The following is a 27168-nucleotide window of genomic DNA, read 5'->3' as shown; positions in this document are numbered from 1 at the left end:
TCTCAGCCATGGTTATAGGATGGAGAAATGTTCCATGTATGCTAGGTCATTGGGTGGAAGATATCTGGAGTGGTTTGCAATCATGACAATGGGCTTGATGAGCGCGATAATTTGGACAGTCTGATCCAGAAAGCAGTTTTGTCACATTGCTTGGATTTTAACTCTGTTTAGTCCTAGCGACTCATATGCCAGTGATAGGCAGGGCCAGTACAAAAAAAGGGGAGTAAATTGTACCTTTCTATAGTAGGCTAGTTTCTACATAAACCTTTCTAACCTCCATCCCTGCCAGGCACACAAAATGCATTGTCAGAGTTTGAGGATACAGCCAGCAAACACCCTCAAGGAGAGTGCAAAGCAAGGCCAGTGAGAGGGTGTGGCAGGGCAAGTCTGGAGATCAGATAAAGAGGCTTGGAGGGTTGTCCTTGATTTCTTGTTCTGAGATTCTGCACCCTTGTTTTAATGCATAGTGATTTGTCCATATGATTTAATTCATTCTCACAACTAACAGGTAGCAGCAAGAAGGTTGTGTCCATTGCTCAGCAAGACACTAAGCATATGAGGAACAGAAAAGATTAAATTTATAGGCTAATGCAGATGGATTAGCTCTAAGGCATTGCCTAGAGTGGGCATTCCCTATTATTATGCCATATAATGTAGAAATTAGCATGTGTCCATCACTAGAGTTTTTTAAGCTATGATTCTACTTCTTTAGAAGTAAGCTTTGTCAAAGTCAGTGGAACTTGATGACAAAAGATTATGTTTATGATCTGGGTCTTTTTTAAAACAGACCTAGATCCTAAGCATAATCTTTTGTCATGTCTTGTTTAACCGTTTGGTTAAATAACCCAGAACACCTGGAACTTTTTACCCGAGAGCCTAAATTCATTTGCCAGAAATACCAGCGTTCTCTACAAATAGGATTTACCTCTTCTTTATATGTCTCTGATTTGTCCAGATATGCTTCCATATTTCTGCTAAAGTACGTATTGATCTTGAACTCTTATATGGTAATCCCGATAAAGGTTTGTTTCTGTCATCATAAATGAATAATACCAAACCCAAGGATCATACATTTAAAATGTGTTCCTACTTCTGTTTGAAAAATTCATTTTAAAAGCCAAAGGTGGAATGTTCTGCAGTCTCAATCCCCTTGAGATCATTTGTTCTCTGTGCAGTACTTTGACAAGGGAACACTATGCCAAGTAAATCCAATTTCCTCTCTTCTAATGTTCCTCTAAATGGTTATAATTTTCTGTTCACGTCTTTCTCATTGATTCAATTCCAAAAACATCTTTGAAGGCAGCATGGGGCTTTAGTATATTAAAGCTTTCTGCTGTAATAAAAGGGTGGGGAGGGTAGATGGCCCACTATTTCCTTTTCACGATTGTTTTAGGCACAGTTCCTTGCTGATACATTAGCAGCAACACTTGTACTATTGGGGGATCTCTGTCAAGCTGCTCAGAGTCAGGAGCAGAATCATGTTGTGTGTTTGTGTCCCTAGAAACACACACAGAGTGCTGTTAAATTAATCCAATGATAAGAATGGGCGAATTTTGTCTATTTCGCTTTCTCTCTCGTTTTTCCAGGCTTAAATTCAGTTCCTCACATTTCCACAACAGTTTGTGATGTTGTCTTTTGTTAATCTCTTCATGACAGTGCATCAGTATTTTAGAGCAAGTTGATCCTAATATATATATTTGTATGCAATTTTCTGTAATATACATATTTTTGCACAATATTTTCCTCTAAAGTTTATGTATGTTATTTAATATATGCACGTATATGCACACTTCATCCTAGCTTATGCAATTTTTTTACACATTACTTGGCTGGAGAACTGCATGGTGAAATCCACAGAAGAGTGAATTTTTACAGCTGTGTCTTGGTTTGTGAACTCTGTTGGGAACTGCAAATTAGGTAGGTTTGTCTTTAAACTGAATAGAATTTCATCCTCAGCCGTATACAACACATATCTTCTTCTATAGGAGCATTAGCCATTTTACTTCTATGTGACAATGTGATGGGGTGACTTTAGGCACCCCAGTTATCTGGGGACCAAATCTGACCCAAGTGGTAGTAACAGAAAATAATGATGCAGAAATCTTGGGATTATTCACTACTTTGCACTGCACTGGTATGTCTGCAAGACAGAGGGGATCAGAAGCATTCAACTGCTTCAGTATTCAACTAACTATGGTTTGTTATTTTGTCTAAATCTAACTAGTTCACTATGATTTATCAAAACAAACCAGCTTCAAATCATGGTAATTGACCCAGGGCTGCAAAGGGCAGGAGCATTCCTGGCCTCCTGGTAGTGATGTTCCTAGGAGAGGCAGCAGAGCAGTCTTTGTTGTGAAAGAGACATGCTTGTTTCTTTGTTTATGTATCACATTCATCCTTCACCATATGGACTCGGGGAGAAAACACATTAAAATTATAAAACAAACAGTAAGCATTATAAAATTTCATGGTAGTAAAATACATAACAGCAACAGCATATTAAAGCAAGTAATGAATATTATCTGACGGGATCCCAACTCCTCCCAAAGGCCTGGGTAAAAGGATACATCTTCTGCTGCTGACAATAAGTTAATAATATCAGCACTTAGAGTTGTACCTCGGGTTACATACGCTTCAGGTTGCATACGCTTCAGGTTACAGGCTCCGCTAACCCAGAAATAGTACCTCAGGTTAAGAACTTTGCTTCAGGATGAGAACAGAAATCGTGCGGCGGCGGCGTGGCAGCAGTGGGAGGCCCCATTAGCTAAAGTGGTGCTTCAGGTTAAGAACAGTTTCAGGTTAAGAACTGACCTCTGGAACGAATTAAGTACGTAACCAGAGGTACCACTGTACCTTAGAGCCACTGTAGAGAAGGCTCATCTGAATGCCACCACCTCTAGACTTCCCCTGCAGAACTTCACTTGTGGCCAGATCAATATGGAAGGAGGTGCCCTAGTTATGTAGAGATTGAGAGATCAACCCCTGCATGCAATTTTTTTTCCTTTAAACCATTGCATGCTCAGAGAGATTTGTTGTAGGCCCCTACTTCTTCAATCTGGGCCACGACATCCTTGCCTAAAGAAGAGAGATTGGATTATGAGCAAAGTGAAAGATGGAGAAATCATAATCCAAACCAAACAGGCCCTAATGTAAGGGGAAAGGTACTCCCAAGACTGTGTTGAAGTATCTGAGGCTAACCCCCAAGTAGAACTCTACCCATTGAATTATACAAGTATGCAGAATATCTACTGCATGATATTTATATCTAAAATATAAGCCCCATTGAAGCCTTTACTCTTTTCTCGGTAAGTACAGTTAGAATGGCAGCATTAAACGTTATGTAATGTTTTATCATTTCACATATTGCTGAGTTTCTATATTCTACCTGAATGTAAGAGGCTTTTAAATGTATTTATTTCTTCAGTATGGATATTTCCTGTCACCCCATTAGATAGAAGTTCATTTCTTTCTCTGGAAGTCACTCATAGGCAATGGGATGTTTGCCTAGGCTGATGCTTAAATTGCATGAGCTTTATCTGCCTGTTAAGCACAACACGTAAGTGGCATATTGACTCCACACCACTCTAGAAACCTCTTAAAAGCTCACTGCAACGCTCAATTCGCGTATTACTGTCCAAATGCAGGTTACAAAACCATTTTTTTATTATTCATTTTGGGCAGTACAAAATGACTTCTTTCCATCTTTCTTCTAGGCTTCAGGCAGAATTTTGTGTCCTTGTTCCTGCCTATAATTACATCTCTGATCAGTTGTGGAATCTGAAATACAACTGGCTTTTAAACCTTGTTACTTGTGAATTGTCATATACTATGTATAACAGAAAAACACACAGCTTTCCCTAAAAAGGCATGCATGGAGTTGTTGCACTTATACATTTTTTTAAAATAATAATAATGCTAAGTCCTTTAATAATGGGACATATCTATAGATGTTATATAACATGGAACAGAGTGGGCAGTCGAAAAATGTTAAGTGCCCTTCCTCCTGCTGCTGTATATGGAACTAAAGGGCTTAAGTGGCTCCAAAGGAGAAACTGAACCTTGAGAGCCAGAGTGGTATGGTCACAAACTGGTACCCCAGTGCACATTGATTTACAATTCTATCCTGACCAGGGCTGACTTGGCCTTTCCTCAGTATGCATTATTAATATGCTCACTTCAGGATGCGTCCTCTCACATACACACACAATCACCCTTTGAAATCATTAGTGACATTCTGATTTATTTTAATTCAGTGAATTGGGTCAAATTGGAAATTTGTCAGGCTTGGGGAATCCTCTCCCTCCCCTCCGATGGCACCAAGAGGCAGGGAGGAAACAAGAAAGTTCTTATGTATGATCTATTCAGTCATCAAAGTCAAAGACAAAGAATTCCAGTCATTCCTCCATAATGGAGTTGCTTGCACTGATCTCCTCCCCCTTCCCCCTCTAGCAACAACACCTGCTTCTATGGCATCTGTCCATGGACAATTGCCTCTGTGTTCTTGCACCCTTAACAAAAGGCGTGTTTGGGGAGAAGGGGGGTCGGTTATGCTATCCAGTGACATGTCAGCTAGCTGCTCTGTCTCCCCCTCTTCTCCTAACACAGCATAACTCTGCTGTTCGCCTGTCTCTGAGCCTTGCTGTAATTCAAGACTTCCTTCCTCCTCTCTTGAAGCAATAGGAGAAGGGGGGGGGAACCTCCACCATTCCTCCTCCTCTTCAGTCCAGTCCCTGACAATACTATCACAAAGCCCATTTTCATTGTTTTAAACTGTAAACTTATTAAACCTTCCATATGCTCAGAAAAAGTATGATTTATGCAAATGCATTTATCTAGGCACAGTCTTCAGTGTTTATGTAATTTCACATTGAAATGATTACATATGAAATAGAGGGAACAGCCTAGTGTACTGTAAAAGCTCTCAACTACATTAAATTTCCCGAATCTTTCTATCTATATACTAAAGTATAAAATTATAAAATTGATTTTCCGTTCAATGGAAATTTTACATCCTCGTTGTAAAGTAGTGAAAAATGGAGACCATCCTCAAAATGCTGATGCTCCCTTAACTATAGCTGTATTGGGGAGGTATATAAAACAGCACAACAGAGTCTTAAATTTAATCTTACATGGACAGATTATCCTTCAGAATTACAAGAAACATAATGGCTCCTGTGTATAACAGTAACTGTGCAGCACATAAGGTTGTAAATTTCGCCAAATCCATAAATAAGATACACATTTGCAAGATGTCAGTGACATTGAAAGCAATGGATTATTTAAGACAGGATTATGGATATTTTGAGCCTGACAGCCACATTTCCTTCAGGGCAACCTTCCAAGGGCCACATGGTTAATGGGACCACAGTTAAAATCAACTAATATGAATTTTACTTTTGAATCTTGCCCCTCCCCCCTCCCAAGAAACATATACCACAGTCTTGAAAAGCATCTCTGTATGTGGATGCTTTCAGTCATAGCTGGCTGAATAGACCCATTTGAAATTTACAGATCCAAATTAGTCAGGTTTATTAATTTTAATGAGTCTACTCTGAGTAGGTCTAACATGGGGTATAACACATATATTTAATTAAGTCCATAAATAAAAGTACAGCATTGGAATGGGGTCTTTTAATTAAATAATGGAACTAACATTCTACTTCCTTGCTAACTGTTCTTTCTACACTTGTCTTGGGCCGTGTAATCAGAGTGTTCCTTCGGTCCTGTTTGGTATTTCTTTTGTCATATTGATGGGAAAAGGTTCGGATTTTATAAGGCTCTTCTTTCTTAGCTGGGGGGAGGGGATGTTGGGTCAAGATAACTTCCATAAGTCATCATCACTACCACCAATATTAAGCACAGTTTCAAGCGAAAATATTTTGCCTGGGATGTTTTTCAAGCTGAGAAAGCTCAGTTATTGAGTCACTGCTTTGTAGAATTTCAGAAAGGATGCTTCTGTTATTTATTTTATTTATTAATTGCATTAATATACCACTCTTCATCTGTAGAACTCAGAGCAGTTCACCCACATAAAAATACAAAATACATAATAAAAATTAGAAGGAAAAACCAAACCGATAACCCTCCCACCCCACTCTCCTCCACTCCTCTCTTCCCAGGCATATCCTATACCCTTTTATTTAAAACAAAAACAAAACAAAAATTTAAGAACCCGCAGATTAAAAGCCATTTAAAAACAATCTGAAATATTTTAAACATCTGGGGCATTAAAAACCAATAAAAGAGCCCCCAACACAAGACACTGTCCCAAATCCAGAGTTTCTTTGTAGTTGGAGGGGTCCAGATCCCACCCTCCCAGGCCAGATGGAAAAGGACCTCCAAGCAGGAAGCACAGGTCCTCCGACACTTACAGCAGATGGTCTACCCATGTGCTCTGTTCTTATCTTGTTCCCTATGTTGAGGGTGGGGAGACTTGAAAGTCCTGGGGATGAAGGTTCACTTCTGTTTTTGCACTGAAGCTTTCTGATCAAAAGGAGCATGGTTTTGGCTTTCTTTTAGGGTTAGCACATTTGAAAAAGCCTCCACATGAAGATTAGGCCACTAGAAACATTTTGATCAGAGTAACTGCAGTACAAAGATACCATGCGAGGATATTCTTTCAGTTCTTCAGTGTAACAAAAAGAGAACTCCGATATGGCGGAATTAACACACATCTCAGTTGAATCATTCCATGGGGTGTTCTGACTTCTCCACCCTTTCCCACCACTCTCCAGTATGCAAAGGTACTTTACATACTGTAAAACTTTCCCCTCCCTGCAAAAAAAAAAGGGGGGAGAAAAAGGCTGCACATTGATTCAGGAGCAGGTTTTTTGTTTGGTTGGTTTTTTGCTGTTCCCCCAGAATCAATCATGCCCTTTGGGTATTGGTTAGAAGGCTGGAGAATTCTCAAAGGGAAGGGTGAACATTCCACAGGATGCTCAGAAGCCCCAATTCCCTCTGCATCCCATCTCCAAGGAGGAAAAAAGAAGCCAAGGAAGGTGTGAGAGGCAATTTTTTTAAAAAAAAAATAGCAGAAGCCCTCTGGTCCTCTCCTTCTCCTGACTCTGAAATTTATAAATAGGAAGTATTTTGTGTCTCATTTTGTATTTTTAAGTTGTGAACTGCTCTATGATCTTTGGATGAAAGGCAGTATACAAGTGTAATACAGGTAAAGGTAAAGGGACCCCTGACCATTAGGTCCAGTCGTGGCCAACTCTGGGGTTGCGGTGCTCATCTCGCTTTATTGGCCGAGGGAGCCGGCGTACAGCTTCCGGGTTATGTGGCCAGCATGACTAAGCTGCTTCTGGCAAAACCAGAGCAGCACACGGAAACACCGTTTACCTTCCCGCCGGAGCTGTACCTATTTATCTACTTGTACTTTGACGTGCTTTTGAATTGCTAGGTTGGCAGGAGCAGGGACCAAGCAACGGGAGCTCACCCCATCGCGGGGATTTGAACCGCCGAACTTCTGATCGCAAGTCCTAGGCTCTGTGGTTTAACCCACAGTGCCACCCGTGTCCCAGCATACAAGTGTAATACATAATAATAAAATAAAAGAAGAAGAGTCCCAGCACTCTCTCCCATCTTTGAGGAAGCCCTCTATCATCACCTCCATCACTACCCACAAGGGATATAATTGAGAAACATAGAAAGAATAAGGTTAGCAGAGAAGCAGTGGTTGCAGTGCAAGGAGAATCTAGGTAAGGCATCTCACAGATGGTTGTGCCCACTGAACTTTCTGTTCCCAGTAATTTGATCAGGAGATGCCTATCTACTTGATTACCCCGATCAAACTGTTATGACACACTTCTTAATACAACTAAATGTATGCTTCCCAAACTTATCCCAATCCATACGTCAAGCAACTGGCTAGAATTCAGAACTAGCACCCATATAGCATATAGTTAGGAGTATTGGTGAATAGAAGGGACGCGGGTGGCGCTGTGGGTAAAAGCCTCAGTGCCTAGGGCTTGCCGATCGAAAGGTCGGCAGTTCGAATCCCCGCGGCGGGGTGCGCTCCCGCTGCTCGGTCCCAGCGCCTGCCAACCTAGCAGTTCGAAAGCACCCCCGGGTGCAAGTAGATAAATAGGGACCGCTTACCAGCGGGAAGGTAAACGGCGTTCCGTGTGCTGCGCTGGCTCACCAGATGCAGCTTTGTCACGCTGGCCACGTGACCCGGAAGTGTCTCCAGACAGCGCTGGCCCCCGGCCTCTTAAGTGAGATGGACGCACAACCCCAGAGTCTGTCAAGACTGGCCCGTACGGGCAGGGGTACCTTTACCTTTACCTTTATTGGTGAATAGGCCACACAGGATCTTGCACTAGACTACAAAAAGATTTCATCCACTTGCTGAATATATCCTAGTCATATTGCCTTCAGATTCTTCCCTTTGTGCTGCCACCAGTGTAGCACATTTGAAAAATGGCTCATATTTTAAAATACTTTTTCTATGAAGACGCAGAAACGGGTTACCAAGAGAATTATTTTTAGTTAGTATTTCTTTATGAGAGTCAATGTGGTGTAGTGGTGAAGAGTGGTTGACTCGTAATCTGGTGAACCGGGTTCGCGTCCCCGCTCCTCCACATGCAGCTGCTGGGTGACCTTGGGCTAGTCACACTTCTCTGAAGTCTCTCAGCCCCACTCACCTCACAGAGTGTTTGTTGTGGAGGAGGAAGGGAAAGGAGATTGTTAGCCGCTTTGAGACTCCTTCAGGTTGTGATAAAGCTGGATATCAAATCCAAACTCTTCTTCTTCACATCATCTGGTTTTCTTTTTTTGGTGTGAGTTCCCTTACCTCTTTTATTTAGAAAGAACAGTTTCCTTGCAGTAGGAGCTACAGTCTTAACTACTGGGAGCAGAACCACAGAGGCGCCTCCACCATAACCAAAGCTGTTGGCTTGCATCAGGCAGGTGGGAACTTAGGGGTGGCCCAATTTGGTTTTTCCCCAACTCCATTTGTGGTTGCTTGGGAGAGAACTAATTATACCAGCCCCTTAGCTGACATAGTTTTAGGCCCCAGGGAACATAATTTGAATGAGAAGGCACAGGAGTCTGTAAGTCCATGGCTTCACCTGACATATCCCTGATATTCCCCAATCCTGGGCCAACCTCCATATAGTACAGGTGTTGGAACTGCAAGAGCAGTGGATTTTCCCATTGTCACACTAAGGAGACCTCTGGTGGTTGTCCTGTATGGGGGGGGGGGTTGCAGCATCCTGCACTTCCTCAGCTATCCTCCAGGATTTGTCCCAATAATACTGATTTCTACTCCCTTTAAAGAAAACTAAGTTCCAGTGCAATTCTTCACAGAAAGAGAAGAGAACAGAAAAACACCAAACAAGATGAATGCATATTTCCCCCATACCATTACACTATGAAAGGGTGAATGTCATCAGTGATAAGTGCTCTATCCAAAGTTACAACATTTCTTCTTCCTGGGAATCATTTCCGATGATGATTTCTCATCCCCATAGGGAGATTTATGACAATATATATTTTAGGAAGATAACGTACAACACATAAATACAGGCTGGGGAAACCCTGACATTTCCAAGGAAATTGGCTGTATTTGCAGGGGTAAGCATAAATAATTTATGCATTTGATCGAAAGCTTCTTGACAAAGTTTCTCAAGAATGTTGCATGAATTCAAAATCACAATGCATGTGGAGTTTGTAAGATATTAAAAAGAAGGTAAAGCTTTAACATTAACATGCACAATACAAAGCTCAAATGGGTCTGAGACAGCCTGGAGCCCTCAGAAGCCTTCTGTGACAAGCTTGCAAGGCACTTTGTGGGCTAAGGTGGTCTCATTTCCCCAAATTTCTGAGATGTTCTGCATGGAATGTAAGAATGAGGACAACTTGTGAATGAGGTGGAGAATTGCTTTCTCCTTTGGTGTCATGCACTAAAGTTTTAGGTACTCACCCCCATGGAATCATCTGACTCCAGGATTAAGTCCATGCTTTTTAATAATGATTTAAAAAACACTATATACAAATAACTGTGCACTCTCCTTATTAAGACCTCTACAATGCTGGATGCATAACTGTTGGAGTGTGAATGTATTCTACCTAAAGGGTTGCCAGGATTCTCCCCCCTCACAGTACCCATAGCCTTATATTGCATTTGTCACATAGTGCTGACAGGGAATTTAGCACTGGGATTGGAAGAAGAGCAGAAAAGACTAAGTGGAACGTGTTATCTGAAATGATAAACAAGTAATAATAAATACCTGTTTATTCCAGAGCGGTTTATTTTATTCACCTACTGGTGTCTCTTAAATACAATTTTGCAAAGGGAAAAATACCTCAGAGATTGGCTGTTATATAACACCTTACAAAATCAAAATGGGTTATATATCAGCAATGAATTGCTTGGACAAGAAACACGGTGCTACTGATGTATTTGGTGATAAGTATAATGAACTAACTTGGAAATCAAGGGCCAATGTCTTCAAACAGCTTCAGGTCAATGGCACTAGTGTATTTTCCACTTAATATTTATGCTTACAAACCAAGAAACACAAGACTCAAGGCAGTGTAAACTATTTTGTATCAATTTAGATTTAACAATAACAGAGTTTATGTTTTTCTGGGTGTTTTCTTGTGGTGCTGTTGGTTTGTTTTTTTTTAAAAAAAAATCTTGCAGGATTGTCACTATAGTTGCTTTTATCAATTGTTTGTATCAGTTTGCTAGATCCTTAGAGAAATATTTTTTTCATCATTCTTCACTTCATAGTCTGGTTCATTGTTTGAAATAGGTTTTGCCTTATTCACAATATTAAGGTTTTTCAAAAGGATTGATGTAACAACTTTGTGTATGGTTCTCATCCAAGAAATCAGACATTCTTGAAATGAGTAGATTTGAGCCTTGGCATGAAATCATATTGTATAGTTCCATTGACACAAATCAAGTTGGTCCATGGCGTTACCATGCCCAATTTCTCTAACCAGAGGTCAGCGGCGTAGCGTGGGTTGTCAGCACCCGGGGCAAGGCAAGTAATTTGCGCCCCCTAACCCGTGGATTTGCGCCCCCTAACCTGTGGATTTGCCCTAACCCCAGATGTTGCGCCCAGTGCGGCCGGCCCCCCCTGCACCCCCCACGCTACGCCACTGCCAGAGGTAGCCCTAGACAATTTGCTGCCTGGGTAAGTTTCAAATGTCACCCACTCCCTTTCAAGTCAACATACATAGTACTCAATATTGGAATAAGCAGCAGCCATGAATTACAGTTGTACCTTGGAAGTCGAACACCTGCCAGTCGAACATTTTGGCTCCCAAACCCAGAAGTGAGTGTTCTTTGGAACCCGAACATCCAATGCGGGTTCCGTGGGTTCTGATTGGCTGCAGGAGCTTCCTGCAGCCAATCAGAAGCCGCACCTTGCTTTCTGAATGTTTTAGAAGTTGAATGGACTTCCAGAACGAATTCTGTTTGACTTCTGAGGTACAACTGTAGTAGTCATTGTACCATGTGAAAATAAGCCACTAAAGGGTTCATATACCTAGGAACATGAAGGTGTGGTATTCCTGAGGCGGGTTCTCTTTCGCTTGTGTTCTTGCTTCTGTCATATCCAGAAATACCCATTGATAGTAAGTAAAAGATCCACTTTAAAGTTTACAGCCATGTTTAAAGGTAAAGGTAAAGGTACCCCTGCCCGTACGGGCCAGTCTTGACAGACTCTAGGGTTGTGCGCTCATCTCACTCTATAGGCCGGAGCCAGCGCTGTCCGCAGACACTTCTGGGTCACGTGGCCAGCGTGACAAGCTGCATCTGGCAAGCCAGCGCAGCACACGGAACGCCGTTTACCTTCCCACTGGTAAGCGGTCCCTATTTATCTACTTGCACCCGGAGGTGCTTTCGAACTGCTAGGTTGGCAGGCGCTGGGACCAAACGACGGGAGCGCACCCCACTGCGGGGATTCGAACCGCTGACCATGCGATCGGCAAGTCCTAGGCGCTGAGGTTTTACCCACAGCGCCACCCGCGTCCCTATACAGACATGTTTACAGCCAATTAAATAAGTAGCAGTTTGCTGTCCTTTCTCAAAACTCAAAAGCTGCTGCCTGATGCATCCGACTCACTCTGCCTAATGATAGGGCCGGTTCCGGTCCTAACACCAGCACTGTTGGTGAATAGCATCTCTCATTTCCTACATAATCACTTGGGGTGCTAAATAGGATGAAAAAGACATTCTTGGCCTAGGACTCTCATGAATGACTGGCACTGTGAGGCTTGCATTGCATCTAGGCTCTTTAGACAGAGGATTAAACTGGTGGCAGTTCCACCTGGGACATCACATCAGTCCTCCTGCGTTGGAGTGTCAAATGAGGGCCAGCCCAATTCCAGTCTTCCAGTTCTGCTGTCTTTTGTCAGTCTGAGCACCTTTTGCTGATAGTTGCCAGCAGTTTCTCTTTCTACATTGCTGGATTACCTGCCTTTGGTTTGCCTACTTGCCCACCCAGGGGCCTGCTTGATTGATGATATTATTCCCAAACATATTCTCTAGGATTTGATCAGGACCTCCATTTCAAAAATTCTGCTTCTTTAGTTTTGATTGCATTAGGCAATAAAGTAAGAATAGTGACATCTGAGTGGTGTTACTATATGCCTTACTGATACCTCCCATTTTGATCATAATTCTTGTAATAGTGCATTAGTGCACTAATGCATAATTTGTAAGTGTAGATTGATGGGGAGGAAATAAATTGTGCAGCATTTGGTAGATTTTCTAAGTAACTAAAATACAGGCATTTTTACATATCAAGTCTCAAAGGAATGAAAAAGTAGCTTCAGACAATCCCAATTAACTAAATGCATTTCAATCAAAATTCTTTATTTCCATTGCCATCCTTCTATCTCCCATGAGCGTCTGTTCTTAATATTTCAGGCTTACCCTGTATCACTTACCACTACCACTTACAATGCCACAAGACTTATTTCTTGATAGAATCTATTTGCCACTGCTTCCCAAGTCATTTCTGCTGGCTTCCTAATGAGATCCTGGTACTCAATAATATACTGAGCATTTATAAAATCTGATGACCTATCACTGCCCCCCGCCCAAACAGAATTGTTGTGATTCTTTTGCCACAGAGAGCTGCAAAGCTCTGAGGAATCCAGTTCTGCCATATTCCAAATGCTACACCCTTATCTATTTCCTCTGCCTCTGAGCTTTTGCCACCTCTCTTGTAGGTGTGACTTTCCCAGGATGATTTGAGATATTGGACTTGATGCTCATTATCACCTGCTAATTACCTGCTGTGAATTATGTGTTACCTGATAATGACACATTGTAAAGTATCGATTGCAGTTTCTTTCAGCATGTCTAGATAGCGGTGTGAAAGCTTCAGTGTTTTCATCACCTAGGAGCAGTACATGCGGGAAAGAAAATCTCACTGTGATAACCAGCTATGTGTTCCTAAAACCTGATTTTGGGTTGTTGTAATTTCTCTCTTATTCTGTGGCCTGGCTGGATATCTTAAAATGAGTGTGGCTAAAGAAATCCCAGCTTTCCTTTTTTAAAAAAGAAAGGCACCAAGCAGAATCCTAGGTATGCTTACTCGGAAACAAGTGCCATTGAGTTCATAGGACGATGCATAAGATTCAACCCACCTTTTTCAGACTCCCTCAATCCTCAGGAGAGACCTTTGGAAAGCACAGGGATGAGGAATATTTATTGACATGACAAATTTACATTCGAATATTACAACCATTTAATTTTTAAAAAATATCACTGGCCTTAAGCTTGTAAGGTCTGTCATGAAAAAAACCCTGAATTTGTCACATAACTGCCATGTGTGATTAAAATATGTTTTGTAGATTTGATGCTCACATCCTTCATGACCCATAACTGTCAACTGGACACTTCCAAACTACAGAAGCCATCCTGACTTGTGACTGGATCCTGGGCTGTCCTGTTTTGGCTCCCACGAGAGTGCTGCCCCAAAAGACGCCCGTTTTTTGGAGCGTGTGCTCGTGCGCAAGTCACCTGGTTCCTGCAAGCACACAGCCCCCAAAGGTACATGTTTTTTGGGGGATGGGCATGTTCTTGAGCAAATCACCTGGCTCTCATGAGAGCACAGCCCCAAAAGACACACATCCTGATTTTCCTCTGTGCGATGTATGATGACCACCACTGCCATTGGCTTTGCCCCACCCTCTCAGTAGCTCACTGGGATTTGGGTGAAGGTTCCTACACAAGCCCCAGTGATTGGGAGATTACTCCTGTCACCTCAGATCTTGACTCCTGATACTTGTGCTCTTATACACAGGATTCATTATCTTATATCCTATCACTCTGTTTTCAGCTGCCATGTGATCAATTAGTTTAAGCACTGGCAATATAAAATAGCATCTTGTTGTGATTCGAGGACCCGATCCCTGCTTGGGGAATGAAGACACGTGGACACAGTATATTAGGTTAATGGGCAAGAAAAGGCCACAACTTTATTGATTACAGCATGTGAGAAGGTATCTGCTTAGGCATTGGACCACAGCAAATTTGACTCCACCCACTCAGAGGGGGTGAGTCTGACGAGGGGTTAACCACCAGTAGGGGGAGCCTGTTGATGCAAATACAACTATAAGCTCTCCCCTGATGTCACCGAGGGTCGTGCCATGGCCCCCAGCCACACAGGGCATCGGACAGGATCCACGACCGCCGGATTCCTTTAACGGAATACCTATAAGTGAAGGGGTAGGCGATGGCCACACCTTGCCCTTCCATACACCAACAACACATTCCAATGCCTAACCACCAAATACCAAGAAAGTTGTGACGATTGCTACAAGGTAGGCGAAAAAACCAAGAAGCTGGTGCCAATTTGCCAATTGGAAAAAACTCCTACCAGGCCCCCTGGGCAACCAGGGTAACCAACCATGGGTCCATAGCAAGGTTGAGCAAAAACCTATGTCCTAAAGGGAGTGGTGGGTGGGTGACTCATGGAAAATCTGAAATGCAATGGCGGGGAGAGCTGGCATTTGTTTCTTGGAGAGAAAATCTGCACATCTGAAGGCTATGTAGCTAGCTGTTTCTTTCACAAGGTGACCTGGTTATGTCATGCTATTTGCAAAAAATAAGTTATAAAATAATCTCTCCTTTATTTTCAACTCCTATTAGTCTCCATTCATAATTTATGTGTTCCGTTTTCTTTCTTTTCATTCAGGACCCAGGAAAGCTGCAACTTATGCTTAATGTGGACAGTCTCATGAAATAAAGTCTGCCCGGAAACCTATAAAAATCATTTACTGACATGGTTAGCATTAGTTTCAATTACAGTTATCTTGAAGGTACACTGTGCAATCTGGAGTCAGTAATGACTGCTTTGGCAGTTCTATTCCTCTGAATGCTAATTTTCTTACACTGAAATTTTAAGCTGTACAGCCCCAGATATGAATTATGAATCCGGAAAGCAACAGAAAAAATGAAGGAAATTTAAACATGCAGTTGATTGTTGTTGTTAACTGGAGGAATAAAAAGACATCCTCTTTTTAAAGCATATCTGATGGTGCCAGTTATGAAGGCTTTGCTTCCTCCGTTGCTTCTTTCTGCAGAAGATTAGAGCAAGTTGCTCACTATATCAGCTCCCAAAGGGAACTTGTGGCTTATTTGTGGCTGCAATCCGGCTAGCTACCTTCAGTCTTTCTCATCTATCTGCAGTCTTCACTACTGTCGGCAGTCCCTTCTGCCATCACAGTTGTCACTGGAAGAAGCAAAGGGAATGAGGATAAAAGGAAGGGGGGGCAATGATAAATGATATTTATCAATATATTTATATACCACTATTCATTTTTTAAAAATTTGGAGCAGATTGCAGTTATACATAAAACCATATAGTAAAAACCATATTAAAAATTTAAACCAGAGCAAAGTTTCATAATCAATATCTTGGGGATGATTCAAAGATTATGGTCCCAATATGTAGTTACCAAGAATGTTTCCCTGTGGCATAATTCACTGTGGGTGCTGTGAGAGATGAAAACAACACAGGGCATTCCCGACTGATGCTGGCACTGAGACTTTCCAGATTATCAATACATCTGCATAGTGAACTATTTTCAAAGGTTACAATACCTGCCTAGAGTGTCCACTATGCAAATGTGTTTTGGCCACCCTTTTGCAAAAAGCAATCATATTTGATTCCGCCATGACTGGCACATTCAACTAAGCATTTTTAGGTCTGTGGTAAAGTTTTTGGAGTAATTCCTGGGATACCATATTTATAAAGGTGTTCTGTGAAAATGGATGCTTGTGGTGTTGACCTGAACTGGCAAGTGCTTTCTACACACACACTAACAAAAACATTCTCTCCAAATGCATTTTGGCAGTCTACAAATGTGAAAATGTGACTGGATAACTGATGGTGTGGTGCCGTCATATTACCTTTGTGATACCTGACTGGCCAGGATCAACTCTGGAAGAAGTTTGAGATGATAGATAGATGATAGATAGATAGATAGATAGATAGATAGACAGACAGATAGATGATAGATAGATGATAGATGAAAGATAGATAGATGATAGATAGATGATAGATAGATAGATAGATAGATAGATGATAGATAGATAGATGATAGATAGATAGATAGATGATATAGATAGATAGATAGATAGATAGATAGATAGATAGATGATAGATAGATGATAGATAGATAGATAGATAGATAGATAGATAGATGATAGATAGATGATAGATAGATGATTGATAGATAGATAGATGATAGATAGATGATAGATAGATAGATATAGATAGATATGAAGTGACAAAGGTAAGCTACGGAGTTTCATGAAAGTTATTTTTATCCGTAGACCCTCCACGCTTTGCCCAAACATTTTTGTGCACAACCCTAGATCTCCTGCAAATATCCCCCTCCTGTACAGCAGGATGCCAACTGGGTCTATCCAGAGAGCTTTATTGACTCTATTTATGGTATATTCTTTTTAAAAGTCATACCACTAAACAGTGTGCTCACCATTGGCCCTACCTTAAATCTAGGGATTGTTTTCCCGTACTGAAATTGCAATCCAATTCTAAACATGACAACTTTGAAGTAAGTCCCATTGAGTTCAACCCCATAATTTTTTCCCCCACATCAGAATATTGAGTGTGACTGTTTATTAGAACATAAGAAGTAGATAGCCAAGACACATCATTTCTTGCTGTGATTTGTAGGCTGCTGGTGCCATTGTGCATTGTACATTGTACAAGGACTGAGAAGCACTGAATTTTTCATCAGACTTTCCCCTTAGCTCATCCTTTCCTTCTGCACTCACAACTACCACCATGGCAACCTCTGACAAAGCTTTGTGCATGGATTGTCATTCAGCGTTGTTGGTGACATTGATTAATTGTCCAATTAGTGTAATTATTTTAAAAAGAAGATGTGCAGGACAACAACTGTATTAGGAGTATTTTTTGTGCACTATACTTCGAACGGAAGAAGGATATTGAAAGCTAGGCAGATCAAGGAAGCAGAAAGAAGTTGTGCCCTTCACTCAAAATATACCAACAGTAATAATACAAAATTCTACAAAAACAGTAATAATACAAAATAATACAAAAATCTTTCTAATATTGCTCAACTGTGATAAAATGTGTTGTACCATAATAAGAAAAATCTACTGAAAATAGTCTAAAGATAAATGTTGTATTGAAGGCTGCTATTCTTGCTCCCTTTATCGGGAGGACTTTTTGCTCTGAATTTCACTGATCTTTTAAAAAATATATATAAAGATGGTAATGTTCCTTTAGTTACAAACTCTGCAGGAAACAGAATATGACTGTTTTGCCTTTTTGTTAGCAATTACAAACATGAGAAAGTCGCCGCTCAGAAGCTTGTTTGCGGCTTTTGTAGCTATGCTATATTGTAATTTTTTTTCCTTTGTACACTTGGATAGCAAAAACAAAGCTATTATCTTTAGGAAAAAATGCCACCTAAGACAGAGCTAGAATTCTTCCAATTAACTCAAGTAATTAGACTCTGAAAAATCTCCAGTGAACTTTTCATACTCACTCTAAAATGAAATATAAATGCACTGGTGCTTAGAAAGGTGTGAGAAAAGATATTGCCCAATGAAGAGAAGTCCATACAGATGTGTTTGTGGCACTATCTGGGGAAAACAAAATATTATGGTACAGAATACCATCTGGCACAGCAGTAACATCCATGCTGCATGTTAAATTGCTAAATTTTCAATACTATTTTGTACCCCATCAGACTGCAGGTTTGGGAACTTCAGAGCTATGAACATAGTAAATCCTTTAGTGGTGGGGAAGTTGGAAGCCTTAATCCAGAAATTAGTGTGAAGATTTTTATGAAATATGTTTGTGCATTATTGCATATTGTAGTCTCATTTCACAGGCTCATTTCACATTTGGAACTCATACGTAACCCACAATGATTTGGTGCTAGGCTGGGTGCAGCTTTATGCACAACACTACAACTGACAATGGGGACGTGGGTGGCGCTGTGGGTTAAACCACAGAGCCTAGGACTTGCCGATCAGAAGGTTGGTGGTTCGAATCCCCGTGAAGGGGTGAGCTCCCGTTGCTCGGTCCCTGCTCCTGCCAACCTAGCAGTTTGAAAGCACGTCAAAGTGCAAGTAGATATATAGGTACTGCTGTGGCGGGAAGGTAAACGGCGTTTCCGTGCGCTGCTCTGGTTCGCCAGAAGCGGCTTAGTCATGTTGGCCACATGACCCAGAAGCTGTATGCCGGCTCCCTTAGCCAATAAAGTGAGATGAGCACCGCAACCCCAGAGTCGGCCACGACTGGACCTAATGGTCAGGGGTCCCCTTTACCTTTACCTTTACAACTGACAATACAGTTGTACCTTGGTTGTAGAACGGAATCCGTTCCAGAAGTCCATTTGACTTCTGAAAACGTTCAACAACCAAGGCGCAGCTTCCGATTGGCTGCAGGAGCTTCGTGCACTCAATCGGAAGCTGCAAGAGCTTTGCGCATTTTATCAGAAGCCACGGAAGCCACATTGGACGTTTGGCTTCCAAAGAACATTTGCAAACTGGAACACTCACTCCTGGATTTGCTACGTTTGGGAGCCAAAATGTTCGACTCACAAGGCATTCAGGATCCAAGGTACGACTGTACAGTGAATGAAATGTCTACCAAGGGTTTGCACTGGAGATGTGCAATGGTCTCGTATTCCAGATAATTAAACCACAATAGGTACCTCCATTGGACTGAGTTCCTATTCTATGAAATGTCTAGCACATCTGTTAATTCCACAAATGATAGTAAAGAGTTTGCCCAACATTTATGTTAGCAGCTGACTGACAGATTCTGCTCATTTCTACGGATCTTGACACTGACATATCACTAATCTAGCTCCATGGCTGAGTGAATTATTGCCTGTCATGCAGATGGAAAGGGCACTGGAAAATAGAAAGTCAAGACAGTTCAGAAGACACTTGATAGGGAGTGTTGTTCAAATGCCAAAGTCTTTTCATCATTTATACAGATTGTGGCTCTGGGCACATGGAGAGAGGTGGTGCATGGCCTTGGAATTATGCTGAAATGGATCATAGATAGATAAGTATAAGTATTAAGTATAAGTATGATCCTTGGCCCCTTCATGGATCACTGCCTTGCCGTGGCGAAGGGGCTTGAATAACTCAGAGAAGCTATGAGCTATGCCGTGCAGGGCCACCCAAGATGGACAGGTCATAGTGGAGAGTTTTGACCAAACGTGATCCACCTGGAGCAGGAACTGGCAAGCCACTCCAGTATCCCTGCCAAGAAAACTCCATGGACAAAGACAACAGACATATAAAAGTTATGACGCTGGAAGATGAGCCCCTCAGGTCGGAAGGTGTCCAACATGCTACTGGGGAAGAGCGGAGGACAAGTACAAGTAGATCCAGAGCTGATGAAGCGGCTGGGCCAAAGCCGAAAGGACGCTCAGTTGCGGATATGCATGGAAGCGAAAGGAAAGTCCAATGCTGTAAAGAAAAATATTGCATAGGAACCTGGAATGTAAGAACCATGAACCTGGGTAAGTTGGAGGTGGTCAAAAATGAGATGGCAAGAATAAATATTGACATCTTGGGCATCAGTGAACTAAAATGGACGGGAATGGGCGAATTCAGTTCGGATGACTATCATATCTACTACTGTGGACAAGAAACCCGTAAAAGAAATGGAGTGGCCCTCATAGTCAACAAAAGAGTGGTGAAAGCTGTACTGGGATGCAATCTCAAAAATGATAGAATGATCTCGATACGAATCCAAGGCAGACCTTTTAACATCACAGTAATCCAAGTTTATGCACCAACTACTGGTGCTGAAGAAACTGAAATTGACCAATTCTATGAAGACTTACAAGACCTTATAGAAGTGACACCAAAGAAGGATGTTCTGCTCATAATAGGGGATTGGAATGCTAAAGTAGGGAGTCAAGAGATAAAAGGAACAACTGGCAAGTTTGGCCTCGGAGTTCAAAACGAAGCAGGGCAAAGGCTAATAGAGTTCTGTCAAGAGAACAAGCTGGTCATCACAAACACTCTTTTCCAACAACACAAGAGATGACTCTACACATGGACATCACCAGATGGGCAGCATCGAAATCAGATTGATTATATTCTCTGCAGCCAAAGATGGAGAAGCTCTATACAGTCAGCAAAAACAAGACCTGGAGCTGACTGTGGCTCAGATCATCAGCTTCTTATAGCAAAATTCAAGCTTAAACTGAAGAAAGTAGGAAAAACCACTGGGCCGGTAAGATACAATCTAAGCCAAATCCCTTATGAATACACAGTGGAAGTGAGGAACAGGTTTAAGGATTTAGATTTGGTGGACAGAGTGCCTGAAGAACTATGGATGGAGGCTCGTAACATTATACAAGAGGCAGCAACTAAAACCATCCCAATGAAAAGGAAATGCAAGAAAGCAAAGTGGCTGTCCAACGAGGCCTTACAAATAGCGGGGGAGAGAAGGCAAGCAAAATGCGAGGGAGATAGTGAAAGATACAGGAAATTGAATGCAGATTTCCAAAAAATAGCAAGGAGAGACAAGAAGGCCTTCTTAAACGAACAATGCAAAGAAATAGAGGAAAACAACAGAATGGGAAGAACCAGAGATCTGTTCAAGAAAATTGGAGATATGAAAGGAACATTTTGTACAAAGATTTCCATAATAAAAGACAAAAGTGGAAAGGACCTAACAGAAGCAGAAGACATCAAGAAGAGGTGGCAAGAATACACAGAGGAACTATACCAGAAAGAAATTGATGTCTCGTATACCCCAGGTAGTGTGGTTGCTGACCTTGAGCCAGACATCCTGGAAAGTGAAGTCAAATGGGCCTTAGAAAGCATTGCTAATAACAAGGCCAGTGGAAGTGATGATATTCCATCTGAATTATTTAAAATTTTAAAAGATGATTCTGTTAAGGTGCTACACTCAATATGCCAGCAAATTTGGAAAACTCAGCAGTGGCCAGAAGATTGGAGAAGATCAGTCTACATCCCAATCCCAAAGAAGGGAAGTGCCAAAGAATGCTCCAACTACCGCACAATTGCACTCATTTCACACGCTAGCAAGGTTATGCTTAAAATTTTACAAGGCAGGCTTAAGCAGTATGTGGACCGAGAACTCCCAGAAGTGCAAGCTGGATTTAGAAGAGGCAGAGGAACCAGAGACCAAATTGCAAACATGCGCTGGATTATGGAGAAAGCTAGAGAGTTCCAGAAAGACATCTACTTCTGCTTCATTGACTATGCAAAAGCCTTTGACTGTGTCGACCACAGCAAACTATGGCAAGTTCTTAAAGAAATGGGAGTGCCTGATCACCTCATCTGTCTCCTGAGAAATCTCTATGTGGGACAAGAAGCTACAGTTAGAACTGGATATGGAACAACTGATTGGTTCAAAATTGGGAAAGGAGTACGACAAGGCTGTATATTGTCCCCCTGCTTATTTAACTTATATGCAGAATTCATCATGTGAAAGGCTGGGCTGGATGAATCCCAAGCCGGAATTAAGATCACCGGAAGAAATATCAACAACCTCAGATATGCAGATGACACAACCTTGATGGCAGAAAGTGAGGAGGAATTAAAGAACCTTTTAATGAGGGTGAAAGAGGAGAGCGCAAAATATGGTCTGAAGCTCAACATCAAAAAAACGAAGATCATGGCCACTGGTCCCATCACCTCCTGGCAAATAGAAGGGGAAGAAAATGGAGGCAGTGAGAGATTTTATTTTCTTGGGCTCCATGATCACTGCAGATGGTGACAGCAGTCACAAAATTAAAAGACGCCTGCTCCTTGGGAGAAAGGCGATGGCAAATCTAGACAACATCTTAAAAAGTAGAGACATCACCTTACCAACAAAGGTCCGTATAGTTAAAGCCATGGTTTTCCCAGTAGTGATGTATGGAAGTGAGAGCTGGACCATAAAGAAGGCTGATCGCCGAAGAATTGATGCTTTTGAATTATGGTGCTGGAGGAGACTCTTGAGAGTCCCATGGACTGCAAGAAGATCAAATGCATCAATTCTTAAGGAAATCAGACCTGAGTGCTCACTGGAAGGACAGATCGTGAAGCTGAGGCTCCAATACTTTGGCCACCTCGTGAGAAGAGAAGACTCCCTGGAAAAGACCCTGATGTTGGGAAAGATGGAGGGCACAAGGAGAAGGGAACGACAGAGGATGAGATGGTTGGATAGTGTTCTCAAAGCTACAAACATGAGCCTGACCAAACTGCGGGAGGTGGTGGAAGACAGGAGTGCCTGGCGTGCTCTGGTCCATGGGGTCATAAAGAGTCGGACACGACTAAACGACTAAACAACAACAACAACATGATCCTTGGAGGCCTGGACTGTGTATTGTACATCAATCATTCTGTAAATTATTTGGGAATCAAATTACACTGCTGTGTAGATTCCCATACCGCCCTCCCTTAGGTTTAGTTAGCCCTGACCTTGCTATGGACTACGGTTGGTCACCGCAAGGGGCCTGGTAGGAATTTTTCCACTTGGCAAATTTCCAGCCATTTGGTTTTTTCGCCTACCTCATAGCAAACGTCACAACTTTCCCGGTATTGGTGGTTAGGCATTGGCAGGGGTAATTGTTATGCAAATGAAGGGGGGAAGGAAGCGCCATCACCTTCCCCCAAAGCGGAGGGTAGACCAGTAAAGGACTCCGGGGGGCGTTGCCCTGTCCTAAGCCTATGGAGGTGTGGGCCTAAGGCACGCCCCCAAGCAGTGACACCCAGGGGATCCTAGCTGGCGAACTTCAGCAGGATTCCCCCGGATAGTGGTTAACCCTCCCCGGTCTCCATGCCGGGTAGTTGATAGGAACCAATGCCTAAGGCCAATACCTCTCAATTCCTGTAATCAATAAAGTTGTGGCCTTTTTCGCCCATTAACCTTATATTACGTGTCCTGTGTCTTCATTTCACAAGGGGGGGAGGGGACTTGCCACGCAAAGAAACAAACATTCATCGCAGGACTGCAGTTTTGGTTTTTTTAGCTTACACATTGTTGACTGAATGTAGTGAATAACACATCAGTTCTGATCAACTTCTGGTGTGAGTCTAAGGTTAAGAAATGATACCTGATTTGGGGTGGCGGGTGGGGAATAAGTACAAACATTTGTTTATCTTCATTCATTTGCTAATAGTTTATTAGTCTTGGCATGTGCCAGTCTATCTTGTTTAGTGCACAAGGAAATAGGAAGCACATCGCCATGTGTTTTATTTTAGAAGTGTCAACTGCACCCACAAAAGTCTGTTCCAATTCCATCAGCCAAAAACTGTTTCTGTGAAAATTTAATCCCAAACCTGAGTAAGCTATGGCACCACAATAATTGAAAGAACTACAGGCTAACCCCATGGCACTGATAACATATTAACTGTCTTGAACCTTCACCCAAAACTCTGACTGAACTTGAACTTAAACTATGATGTGTGGAAAAAGTCAGGCTACATTTTTGATTTGTCCGTTCTGTGTGCCTTCTCACTGGGTGCAGGAGTTTCCAGCTAAAAAGAAAAGAAAAGCACAAAATCCAATTCCAAACACCTTGTATTTATTTTATTTACGTGTGTGTGTGTGTGTGTGTGTGTGTGTGTGTGTGTGTTAAATCCAACAGATGTCATAAGACTTTGGAATGAATTCATACAAATTAATTATATTATTCAGATCTGCAGCCTGACATATTTCCATGCCCAGGCACATGATGCCATCAGCCATAGAAATAAGACAAAGGACACCTGTATTGGGTTGAAATCAGCCATAACTTTATTGATTACAGATGTAAGTAGGTTTTAGGGATGTATCAAGCAGCGTGACTGCTGGTTGATAAGTAGGGTGGAGTCGACCCTGAGCAATCCCACCTGGGCCACCATTGGGGAGGGTGCCATGGCCCATTGGCCCCATTGTGGTCTCCTGAACAGAAGCACCCCTCCAGGACCCCTTGAACAGGATACTCAATCAGCTAAGGATTCAACTCAATGCCTTATCGACCACCCAAGCCATTCCACAATGATCTTCACAGAAGGGAGGACCCATAGGTGTGGCCCTTTTTATACAACAGGAGCTGTTGGGTCACCACCACAATTCCACCTCCCCTGCTGTGCCCTGACTTCCCATTGAAACAGGCTTTTGGCAGCAAGTCAGCACAGACGGTGGGAACTGGCACAATTAATTGTCCTCCAATTGGACCCTATGGGAGAAGAAGAAGAAGAAGAAGAGAAGAAGAGTTTGGATTTGATATCCCGCCTTATCACTACCCAAAGGAGTCTCAAAGCGGCTAACATTCCCCTTTCCCTTCCTCCCCCACAACAAACACTCTGTGAGGTGAGTGGGGCTGAGAGACTTCAAAGAAGTGTGACTAGCCCAAGGTCACCCAGCAGCTGCATGTGGAGGAGCGGGGAAGCAAACCCAGTTCACCAGATTACGAGCCTACCGCTCTTAACCACTACACCACACTGGGAGAAGGTGGAGTGAAAGAGAAAGCCCAATGAGGAAAGCATAAAAAAAAGTGGGGAACATTCTCACCCACATCTTCTGCCCTGACCAATGAGTGGTTGTTCCTCTGAATTTCTATAGGATTGCTCTTAGAAGCTCAATGGATGTAACAGTTTTTGTTTTTATTTGGTTCAGTTATGCAGTGTGAACATTTCAGAACAGTAATCAGACCAAGCAGATGGACAACTGTATTCACTTATGCAACAGTGGCTGGTCTAGGAGCACAGCATGCTTGTTGCTTTCTTAAAGCCACGCCTCAATGAGTGTAGTCCATTGGGCAATCCCCATAAGAAGAGTTGGAGAAAAGTCTGACAATTTTTTTAAAAAAGTATTTACTAGCATCAAAAGAGCATCCAGAAGAAAACAAACAAAATCTATTTAGTGTATACTGCACCAGAATTAAAAAGAACCCATGGAACAAATGAATCAAGGAGCGAACATTTTTAAGAACTTAATTTTGCTAGATTGTTTATTAAAAAATGAAAATATGATTCACATGATTTTTTAAAAGCTAGTTCATTTTTTAACTCCACTAAACACATTACAGATTGCATTTGTATGGGGGGGCGGAGTGTTCCAAATATTCCTATCTGTAGGACAATGCAACACTAATTAGAAAGATTAATGAAGAACGTTTGTAAGTGTGAGATATATAACAAAATGCAAAACGTCGGCTATTAAAACCTTAGCTGCTTAATTACAATAAGCCTTTATTAACTAATAAAATAGGAATGAATTCAAAGAAGGGCATAAATATATAATAACAATCAGAGTACATGAGATTAAAGCCAAATAGATTACATGATGTAAAAGGCCTTGGCATGATAATGTACTTGATATGAAGGGTTTTGATAATTTTGTAACATATTATGCAGCCTTTTAGTAAGTTATCGTGTCTTAATAGTGGGACTATAAAACATTTAAATCAGTTGGCTGTCAGAATTACAGTATCAACAGTCATGGGACATTGTAGCTGGGATGGGGGGATTGTGTATGTAAAGCTCAAAGGATGTGACTAATGGGCATAGCTGTCAAGTGTCCCTTATTTGAAGGGACAGTCCCTTATTCCAACGCCATGTCCCGCTGCTGTCCCTTATTGATGGCTGTCCCTTAAATGTCCCTTAAATGATGTCCCTTAAATTTCAAAGGAAGCAGCTCCTCTCCCTCCCTCCCTGCCGGCCAGGGAGGAGGGAGGCTCCAACTGTGTTGCTTGGCTGTGTTGCTCACCCAATAAGAAATCTAAGAACAACTGGGGGGTGGAGCTTGCATGCCTTGTGTGTGGCTAGTTAATGCAAGCTGAGGAGTTTTTTGAATGCTGGATGCCATTTTGTTGCAGGTGCTGCTGCAAACTTTGCAGTGCAAAGCCAGGCCGGGGAGCCATCTTAAGTTGAGGCTGCATTGGCCCTGTGGTGCATGTGATTCAGATTCTATTTAGTTGAACCTCTGGTTACAAAGTTTGTTGGACAGTGTTCTCGAAGCTACCAGCATGAGTTTGACCAGACTGCAAGAGGACAGGAAGACTGGAGTGCCTGGAGCAGGTGAAGCTGCAGGTCCCTTATTTTGGCTGCTGGTCCCTTATTTTCAAATCTGTAAGTTGACAGCTATGCTAATGGGTAGTATATAATTACCAAAATAAATAAGAGTATAAATTAATGGTTTTCCTGGAAGCACTCAGGAACAGGACTCCGCTCCTAAGCCTACTTTAATGTCCATGCTCAGAAATTGTGTGCAAAATCATGAGGCATGTGCTCAAACCTGTTCATGAATCCCATTTATTCCTAGCTTCATTTTCCATCCCTAGGCAACAATATTTAATCACAATATTAATATCAGGTTGTTTTGATTGCAAATGAGCTTGTTCAATAGTCACCGGTCCTTGCTTTTTCATGGATAAAAATGTGACAAGAGTCGTGTGAGGTCAACATCCTGTTTCTAAGAATGATCAGCATGATACCTCCATGAGTGTTTATTTGAAAATTTATAATCTTCTCTTTCATATAAAGTATAACAAGGTGGCTTACAGCATATAAAGTATCATAAAACCGGTCTATAGGGCATAATCTAAAACATCAATAAAACACCAATAGATTGTTTTCTTCTTAAGAAAAGTGCACATTGAGAAGGCTTGTCTAAACAGGGCAGTCCCCCCCTCCCCGCCCATATTTTTTTATTTATTTTCATACAATTT

The sequence above is a fragment of the Podarcis muralis genome, chromosome 10, assembly GCF_964188315.1.
Source record: "Podarcis muralis chromosome 10, rPodMur119.hap1.1, whole genome shotgun sequence".
Taxonomy (NCBI): Eukaryota; Metazoa; Chordata; class Lepidosauria; order Squamata; family Lacertidae; genus Podarcis; species Podarcis muralis.
This window is presented reverse-complemented; position numbering follows the sequence as displayed.